The following is a 10,000-nucleotide window of genomic DNA, read 5'->3' on the forward strand; positions in this document are numbered from 1 at the left end:
CCTTCCCGAGGAGGTAGACGTGCTCTCCTTCCCAGGAGGTAGACGTGCTCTCCTTCCCGAGGAGGTAGACGTGCTCTCCTTCCCGAGGAGGTAGACGTGCTCTCCTTCCCAGGAGGTAGACGTGCTCTCCTTCCCAGGTGGTAGACGTGCTCTCCCTCGGTGAGTAGACGTGCTCTCCCTGAGCTGGCAGGTAGACGTGCTCTCCATGGCGAGGGGGGACTTAGTGCACTGAGCCGTGCGGCAGGAGGTAGACGTGCTCCCCGCGGCCGGGCGGGCACTTAGCGCGCGGAGGCTGGAACCGCGGGGTAGACGTGGTCCCCGGGACGAGGGCCGCCTGGTATCGCCCGCCCGGCCCCCAACCCCCCCCCCCCGCGGCGGCGTAAATGAAGAGAGGCAGTCGGCATGAAACCTTCTTTTATTAAGTGTTGTTTTCATCGAGCGTCTTTCATTAAAGGTTGTGTTCTGAAGCAGTCTTTTCTTCAACAGCGCTGTTCTCCGGGGAGAAGGTCTGCCGGCATCTCTAGAAATCTCCCCCCGCCCCTGACCGCCTCCCCCCCCGCCCCCGTTGCCGGTTTGCGCGGCGCCCCCCCTCCCGACGTTGCCTCTTGCCGCTACCCCCCGCCCCCCCCCGCTGCCGGTTTGCGCGGAGCCCCCCCTCCCGACGTTGCCTCTTGCCGCTACCCCGGCCCCCCCCCCGCTGCCGGTTTGCGCGGAGCCCCCCCTCCCGACGTTGCCTCTTGCCGCTACCCCTGCCCCCGCCCCGCTGCCGGTTTGCGCGGAGCCCCCCCTTCCCGCCGTTGCCTCTTGCCGCTACCCCCCGCCCCCCCCCCGCTGCCGGTTTGCGCGGAGCCCCCCCTTCCCGCCGTTGCCTCTTGCCGCTACCCCCGCCCCCCCCCCGCTGCCGGTTTGCGCGGAGCCCCCCCTTCCCGCCGTTGCCTCTTGCCGCTACCCCCGCCCCCCCCCCGCTGCCGGTTTGCGCGGAGCCCCCCCTTCCCGCCGTTGCCTCTTGCCGCTACCCCCCGCCCCCCCCCCGCTGCCGGTTTGCGCGGAGCCCCCCCTCCCGACGTTGCCTCTTGCCGCTACCCCCCGCCCCCCCCCGCTGCCGGTTTGCGCGGAGCCCCCCCTCCCGACGTTGCCTCTTGCCGCTACCCCCCGCCCCCGCCCCGCTGCCGGTTTGCGCGGAGCCCCCCCTTCCCGCCGTTGCCTCTTGCCGCTACCCCCGCCCCCCCCCCCCCGCTGCCGGTTTGCGCGGAGCCCCCCCTCCCGACGTTGCCTCTTGCCGCTACCCCCCGCCCCCGCCCCGCTGCCGGTTTGCGCGGAGCCCCCCCTTCCCGCCGTTGCCTCTTGCCGCTACCCCCGCCCCCCCCCCCCCGTTACCGGTTTGCGCGGAGCCCCCCCTCCCGACGTTGCCTCTTGCCGCTGCTGCCACCCCCAGCTCCCCACACCCCCCGGCTCGCCGTTAGCGGTTTGCGCGGAGCCCCCCCTTCCCCCCTTCGCGGGCTGCCGCTTCCCTCCCGGGCTGCCCGGCTGCTCTCTAACCCCTGCGACCGAGGCGGCGCTGTTAGGGCGGCCGTGCCGGTGCCCCTTGCCGCAGCTAGCCTCTCGCCGCTGCCCCTCCCGTCCGTCGTCCCCCGTCCCCAAAAACTTGCTGCTCTCCACGCTGGAGCCTGCACGGGGGAGGTTGCGCTCCGCTCCTCCGGCCCTAAAGCCGCCCTCGCCCGCCCCCCGGCTTGCCGCTTGGCTCGGCTGCCCGCCCCCCCGCTAATCCCCCCAACGCCCCCTCCCCAAAAACACCCCAGCCCTACCGCATGCCGCTCCCCCTCTCCCCGCTCTCGCTGACCGCTGCCACCCCCCCCCACCCCTCCCCCCCGAAACAAACCCCCCCAGCCCTACCGCATGCCGCTCCCCCTCTCTCCCTAGCCTGCCCCCCCCGCCGTCGCTTGCTGCCGCCGCCGCCGCCGCCGCCGCCGCCGCCGCCGGGACCCGCCTCGGCCTGGTGGCGCGCGCTCGGAGATCCCCGGCTACCCGTCCGTCCGTCCCTCCCTCCCGCCCCGCCCCGGGGGAGGGCCCGGGGCAGCGCGGGCAGGCGGGGAGCAAAAAAAGGCGCGGGCGCCAAAAAACGTCGGGGTCCCGGGGTGGCGGAGGGGGGCGGCGGCGGGGGCGGCGGCGGGTACACGGCGCCGGGTCCAGGGCGCCGGGTCCAGCCCGTCCCGGGGCGGGGACAGGTGGTGTCGTCCGTCCCCGCCCCCGTAACCTGCTCTGAAGCATCCGCTTCCCGCCGCGGTTCGCCCTCCACCCCCCCGCCGCACACGCAGCTGCCGCTTCCCGCCGCCTCTGCCCCCCGCCCCGGGATCAACCACCCGCCGGGTCCAGCCGGTCCCGGTCCCGGGAACCTGCTCCCGGGGCCAGCCGGAGCCACGCCCCCTCCTCTGACGCTTCCAGCTGCCGCCTCCCCTCCCACCCCCCAAACTCACACTGGCCCTCGCCGGCCCGCCCACCCGCCTACCTGCTTGCCCGCCGCCGCTGGGTGGCGTGCCGGACACTCTCGCACACAGGTACACAGACAGGGACACAGGGACACAGGCACTCAGGCACACAGGGACACAGGGACACAGGGACACAAGGACACAGGGACACAGGCACTCAGGCACTCAGGCACTCAGGGACACAGGGACACAGGGACACAGGCACTCAGGCACTCAGGGACACAGGGACACAGGGACACAAGGACACAGGGACACAGGCACTCAGGCACTCAGGCACTCAGGGACACAGGGACACAGGGACACAGGGACACAGGGACACAGGGACACAGGCACTCAGGCACACAGGGACACAGGTGGCGGGCCGGAGGCCTCTCCCCACTGTGTGGCAGGGGTCCAAGAGCCACCCCAGCCCAACCCAGAGGGTCTTTTGCACCTCTCTAGAGGCCACCCAGAGACCCCAGGCCGCAGCAGAAGCCTCCCCCGCATGCTCTGCAGGCTTCCGACCCACCCCAGGCCGCACCAGAAGCCTCCCCCGCACGCTCTGCAGGCTTCCGACCCACCCCAGGCCACAGCAGAAGCCTCTCCCGCACGCTCTGCAGGCTTCTCAGCCACCCCAGGCCGCAGCAGAAGCCTCTCCCGCACGCTCTGCAGGCTTCTCAGCCACCCCAGGCCGCACCAGAAGCCTCTCCCGCACGCTCTGCAGGCTTCTCAGCCACCCCAGGCCGCAGCAGAAGCCTCTCCCGCACGCTCTGCAGGCTTCTCAGCCACCCCAGGCCGCAGCAGAAGCCTCTCCCGCACGCTCTGCAGGCTTCTCAGCCACCCCAGGCCGCAGCAGAAGCCTCTCCCGCACGCTCTGCAGGCTTCTCAGCCACCCCAGGCCGCACCAGAAGCCTCTCCCGCACGCTCTGCAGGCTTCTCAGCCACCCCAGGCCGCAGCAGAAGCCTCTCCCGCACGCTCTGCAGGCTTCCGACCCACCCCAGGCCGCAGCAGAAGCCTCTCCCGCACGCTCTGCAGGCTTCCGACCCACCCCAGGCCGCAACAGAAGCCTCTCCCGCACGCTCTGCAGGCTTCCGACCCACCCCAGGCCGCAGCAGAAGCCTCTCCCGCACGCTCTGCAGGCTTCCGTCCCACCCCAGGCCGCACCAGAAGCCTCCCCCGCACGCTCTGCAGGCTTCCGTCCCACCCCAGGCCGCAGCAGAAGCCTCTCCCGCACGCTCTGCAGGCTTCCGACCCACCCCAGGCCCCAACAGAAGCCTCTCCCGCACGCTCTGCAGGCTTCTCAGCCACCCCAGGCCGCAGCAGAAGCCTCTCCCGCACGCTCTGCAGGCTTCTCAGCCACCCCAGGCCGCAGCAGAAGCCTCCCCCGCATGCTCTGCAGGCTTCCGACCCACCCCAGGCCGCAACAGAAGCCTCCCCCGCACGCTCTGTAGGCTTCTGACCCACCCCAGGCCCCAACAGAAGCCTCCCCCGCACGCTCTGCAGGCTTCTCAGCCACCCCAGGCCGCAGCAGAAGCCTCTCCCGCACGCTCTGCAGGCTTCTCAGCCACCCCAGGCCGCACCAGAAGCCTCTCCCGCACGCTCTGCAGGCTTCTCAGCCACCCCAGGCCGCACCAGAAGCCTCCCCCGCACGCTCTGCAGGCTTCCGACCCACCCCAGGCCGCACCAGAAGCCTCCCCCGCACGCTCTGCAGGCTTCCGACCCACCCCAGGCCGCACCAGAAGCCTCTCCCGCACGCTCTGCAGGCTTCCGACCCACCCCAGGCCGCACCAGAAGCCTCCCCCGCACGCTCTGCAGGCTTCTCCGCCACCACAGGCCGCACCAGAGGATCTTTTGCACCTCTCTGGACGCCACCCAGAGACTCCAGGCCGCACCAGAGGCCCCCCCCCCCAACCATTTACAGGCTGCAGTGCCAGCCTAGGCCCCGCTGGCAGCCTCCCTTGTCTGCTTTGGAAGGCCTCCCATCCACTCCAGACCTGCCTGGAGGCCTCCCTCGACTGCTCCCGGGGCCCTCGAAGCCACCCTAGGCCTTTCTGGAGGACCTGCTCGACCGCTCGGGCGGCTTCTGACGCACCCTCGGCCATCCGGCGCCCAGCAGCTCCCAGGGCCAGGCACCGGCCTCCCCCTCCGGCCGCCCCTGGGGCCGGGGGTGGCTCGGACTCGGCGCCCCCAACGTGTCGTCCCGTCCCCCCCCGCCCCGCACCGCCGAACATTCGCTGCAGCCGAGGGCTTGCCGCTCGACGCCTACCCCACCCGCCCAGCCCCCCGCTGCGGCCCGGCGCTGCCCCGGCCGCTGCGCCCCGCCTCTCATCGCTCCCCCCACCCGGCAACCGGCCGCCGGGCACGGCAAGTCCCAGGGCAGGGAACAGGTGCTGCCGGGACCCCGTGCTGGCTGCCGGCTTCCCGGGGCTGCCCCGGGCACGGACAGGTCGCCCCCCCGCCCCGGCGAATGTTCACCGAACCGGCTGCCGGCTGCCTTCGAGCACCCCCCGCCCCCCCGCCACTATCGTCCCCCCCGCCCCCCCTCCGCCTCCGCTGCCGCTTCTCCCCGCACCGCCTCCACTGCCTCCCCCCGCCGCCGGCGAACGAGTCGCCGGATCCGTAGGGTGCCGGGAGCCCGAACGGCGAGCGGCTCCGGCTGCTGCCGGGGCCGCGGGGCTTCGAGCCGCTCCGGCCGCGGCCGGGACCCCGTGCCGGAAGCCGGCATCCCGGGACGGCCCCGGGACGGCCCCGGTCGCCGGCCGGGTGACGTTCAGCGAAGCGGCTGCCGCCAGTCTTTGGGCCTCCCCCGTGCCGGGGCCGCGGGGCTTCGAGCCGGTCCGGCCGCGGCCGGGATCCCGGGCCGGACGATGGCTTCCCGGGCCGGTCCCGGTCGCCTCCCGGGTGACGTTCACCGAAGCGGCTGCCAGCTGTCTTCGAGCCCCCCCCCCCCCTCCGCCTCCGCTGCCGCTTCTCCCCGCACCCCCTCCACTGCCTCCCCCCGCCGCCGGCGAACGAGTCGCCGGATCTGTAGGGTGCCGGGAGCCCGAACGGCGAGCGGCTCCGGCTGCTGCCGGGGCCGCGGGGATTCGAGCCGCTCCGGCCGCGGCCGGGACCCCGTGCCGGAAGCCGGCATCCCCGGACAGCCCCGGGACGGCCCCGGTCGCCGGCCGGGTGACGTTCACCGAAGCGGCTGCCGGCTGTCTTCGAGCCCCCCCCCCCCTCCGCCTCCGCTGCCGCTTCTGCCCGCACCCCCTCCACTGCCTCCCCCCGCCGCCGGCGAACGAGTCGGCGGATCCGTAGGGTGCCGGGAGCCCGAACGGCGAGCGGCTCCGGCTGCTGCCGGGACCGCGGGGATTCGAGCCGCTCCGGCCGCGGCCGGGACCCCGTGCCGGAAGCCGGCATCCCGGGACGGCCCCGGGACGGCCCCGGTCGCCGGCCGGGTGACGTTCAGCGAAGCGGCTGCCGCCAGTCTTTGGGCCTCCCCCGTGCCGGGGCCGCGGGGCTTCGAGCCGGTCCGGCCGCGGCCGGGATCCCGGGCCGGACGATGGCTTCCCGGGCCGGTCCCGGTCGCCTCCCGGGTGACGTTCACCGAAGCGGCTGCCGGCTGTCTTCGAGCCCCCCCCCCCCCTCCGCCTCCGCTGCCGCTTCTGCCCGCACCCCCTCCACTGCCTCCCCCCGCCGCCGGCGAACGAGTCGCCGGATCTGTAGGGTGCCGGGAGCCCGAACGGCGAGCGGCTCCGGCTGCTGCCGGGACCGCGGGGATTCGAGCCGCTCCGGCCGCGGCCGGGACCCCGTGCCGGAAGCCGGCATCCCCGGACAGCCCCGGGACGGCCCCGGTCGCCGGCCGGGTGACGTTCACCGAAGCGGCTGCCGGCTGTCTTCGAGCCCCCCCCCCCCTCCGCCTCCGCTGCCGCTTCTGCCCGCACCCCCTCCACTGCCTCCCCCCGCCGCCGGCGAACGAGTCGGCGGATCCGTAGGGTGCCGGGAGCCCGAACGGCGAGCGGCTCCGGCTGCTGCCGGGACCGCGGGGATTCGAGCCGCTCCGGCCGCGGCCGGGACCCCGTGCCGGAAGCCGGCATCCCGGGACGGCCCCGGGACGGCCCCGGTCGCCGGCCGGGTGACGTTCAGCGAAGCGGCTGCCGCCAGTCTTTGGGCCTCCCCCGTGCCGGGGCCGCGGGGCTTCGAGCCGGTCCGGCCGCGGCCGGGATCCCGGGCCGGACGATGGCTTCCCGGGCCGGTCCCGGTCGCCTCCCGGGTGACGTTCACCGAAGCGGCTGCCGGCTGTCTTCGAGCCCCCCCCCCCCCCTCCGCCTCCGCTGCCGCTTCTGCCCGCACCCCCTCCACTGCCTCCCCCCGCCGCCGGCGAACGAGTCGCCGGATCTGTAGGGTGCCGGGAGCCCGAACGGCGAGCGGCTCCGGCTGCTGCCGGGGCCGCGGGGATTCGAGCCGCTCCGGCCGCGGCCGGGACCCCGTGCCGGAAGCCGGCATCCCCGGACAGCCCCGGGACGGCCCCGGTCGCCGGCCGGGTGACGTTCACCGAAGCGGCTGCCGGCTGTCTTCGAGCCCCCCCCCCCCTCCGCCTCCGCTGCCGCTTCTGCCCGCACCCCCTCCACTGCCTCCCCCCGCCGCCGGCGAACGAGTCGGCGGATCCGTAGGGTGCCGGGAGCCCGAACGGCGAGCGGCTCCGGCTGCTGCCGGGACCGCGGGGCTTCGAGCCGCTCCGGCCGCGGCCGGGACCCCGTGCCGGAAGCCGGCATCCCGGGACGGCCCCGGGACGGCCCCGGTCGCCGGCCGGGTGACGTTCAGCGAAGCGGCTGCCGCCAGTCTTTGGGCCTCCCCCGTGCCGGGGCCGCGGGGCTTCGAGCCGGTCCGGCCGCGGCCGGGATCCGGGGCCGGACGATGGCTTCCCGGGCCGGTCCCGGTCGCCTCCCGGGTGACGTTCACCGAAGCGGCTGACGGCTGTCTCCGAGCCCCCCCCCCCCCCCTCCGCCTCCGCTGCCGCTTCTGCCCGCACCCCCTCCACTGCCTCCCCCCGCCGCCCGCGAACGAGTCGCCGGATCTGTAGGGTGCCGGGAGCCCGAACGGCGAGCGGCTCCGGCTGCTGCCGGGACCGCGGGGATTCGAGCCGCTCCGGCCGCGGCCGGGACCCCGTGCCGGAAGCCGGCATCCCCGGACAGCCCCGGGACGGCCCCGGTCGCCGGCCGGGTGACGTTCACCGAAGCGGCTGCCGGCTGTCTTCGAGCCCCCCCCCCCTCCGCCTCCGCTGCCGCTTCTGCCCGCACCCCCTCCACTGCCTCCCCCCGCCGCCGGCGAACGAGTCGCCGGATCCGTAGGGTGCCGGGAGCCCGAACGGCGAGCGGCTCCGGCTGCTGCCGGGACCGCGGGGATTCGAGCCGCTCCGGCCGCGGCCGGGACCCCGTGGCGGAAGCCAGCATCCCGGGACGGCCCCGGGACGGCCCCGATCGCCTCCTGGGTGACGTTCACCGAAGCGGCTGCCGGCTGTCTTCGAGCCCCCCCCCCCCTCCGCCTCCGCTGCCGCTTCTCCCCGCACCCCCTCCACTGCCTCCCCCCGCCGCCGGCGAACGAGTCGGCGGATCCATACCGTCCCGAGAGCCCGAGGCGGCGGCACCCAGTGCGGGTCCGGCCGAGGCCGGGACCCCGTGCCTGTCGCAGGCTTCCCGGGACGGCCCCGGAACGGCCGCGGTCGCCGGCCGGGTGACGTTCTCCGAAGCGGCTGCCGGCTGTCTTCGAGCCCCCCCCCCCCTCCGCCTCCGCTGCCGCTTCTGCCCGCACCTCCTTCACTGCCTCCCCCCGCCGCCCGCGAACGAGTCGGCGGATCCGTAGGGTGCCGGGAGCCCGAACGGCGAGCGGCTCCGGCTGCTGCCGGGACCGCGGGGATTCGAGCCGCTCCGGCCGCGGCCGGGACCCCGTGCCGGAAGCCGGCATCCCGGGACAGCCCCGGGACGGCCCCGGTCGCCGGCCGGGTGACGTTCAGCGAAGCGGCTGCCGCCAGTCTTTGGGCCTCCCCCGTGCCGGGGCCGCGGGGCTTCGAGTCGGTCCGGCCGCGGCTGGGACCCCGTGCCTGTCGCAGGCTTCCCGGGACGGCCCCGGAACGGCCGCGGTCGCCGGCCGGGTGACGTTCACCGAGGCGACTGCCGGCTGTCTTCGAGCCCCCACCCCTGCCGTGGCCGCGGGGATTCGCCCCGGTCCGGCAGCTGACGGTTCCCTGTGTCGGACGCCGGCTTCCCGGGACTGCCCCGGGACAGCCCCGGTCGCCTCCCGGGTGACGTTCACCGAAGCTGCTGCCGCCTGTCTTTGTCCCCCCCCCCCCGTGCTCTCCCTCAGGCGGGAGGTAGACGTGCTCTCCCTGGGCGAGTAGACGTGCTCTCCCTGGGCGAGTAGACGTGCTCTCCCTCGGCGAGTAGACGTGCTCTCCCTCGGCGAGTAGACGTGCTCTCCCTCGGCGAGTAGACGTGCTCTCCCTCGGCGAGTAGACGTGCTCTCCCTGGGCGAGTAGACGTGCTCTCCCTCGGCGAGTAGACGTGCTCTCCCTCGGCGAGTAGACGTGCTCTCCCTGGGCGAGTAGACGTGCTCTCCCTGGGCGAGTAGACGTGCTCTCCCTGGGCGAGTAGACGTGCTCTCCCTGGGCGAGTAGACGTGCTCTCCCTGGGCGAGTAGACGTGCTCTCCCTGGGCGAGTAGACGTGCTCTCCCTGGGCGAGTAGACGTGCTCTCCCTCGGCGAGTAGACGTGCTCTCCCTGGGCGAGTAGACGTGCTCTCCCTGGGCGAGTAGACGTGCTCTCCCTCGGCGAGTAGACGTGCTCTCCCTCGGCGAGTAGACGTGCTCTCCCTCGGCGAGTAGACGTGCTCTCCCTGGGCGAGTAGACGTGCTCTCCCTGGGCGAGTAGACGTGCTCTCCCTCGGCGAGTAGACGTGCTCTCCGCGGAGATCGCGCTTGTCGCCAAGGGGTCGCTGTTGCGCTCTGCCTCCGCCTACGTCATCGTACAAGCCGGCGTGATTTCTGCGACCTGCCGCTGGGCGGAGGTCGGCTGGTTGTGCGCTCGCGGAGCTGACGGCCCTCCAGTTCCGTATATGAGGGAACAAGCGACGCCGAGCACTCCCAGGGCAGCGCTGCCGAGCGGCTGCTCCAAGCCACCCGCCAGGCGGCTGGGCAGGGGTCCGTCTGGCTTCTCGGTGGCTTTCGCCCGGGTCAGAGAGGGGACCCGCGGGGCCGAACAAAGGCGCGGCGGTTTGGAGCGGCCGCTGGCGCACCCTCAGCGGTGTTGGATGGGTTTCGCTCGTCCGTGAGCCGGAGCCCAGCCCGGGCTCGGCAACGAAAGCGGGGAAAAGAAAAAAAGTTGACGAGTGGCTGGCGCCGGCCACTGCCGAAGTGTGGAACCCCCGAAGCGACGTTTGCCCGGTGGGGCACGGGGGCAGAGAAAGCCGGGGAGACGTGGTGCCGGCGTCGGTCCCACCAAGAATGGAAAGCAAGCCCGTCCAGGCACGGCGAGAGAGAGCCCGGTAAGGGGCAGAG

Source organism: Melanerpes formicivorus, unplaced genomic scaffold, assembly GCF_026170545.1.
Source record: "Melanerpes formicivorus ecotype bairdi unplaced genomic scaffold, bMelFor1.0.p_v2 SCAF_240, whole genome shotgun sequence".
NCBI classification, from domain to species: Eukaryota; Metazoa; Chordata; class Aves; order Piciformes; family Picidae; genus Melanerpes; species Melanerpes formicivorus.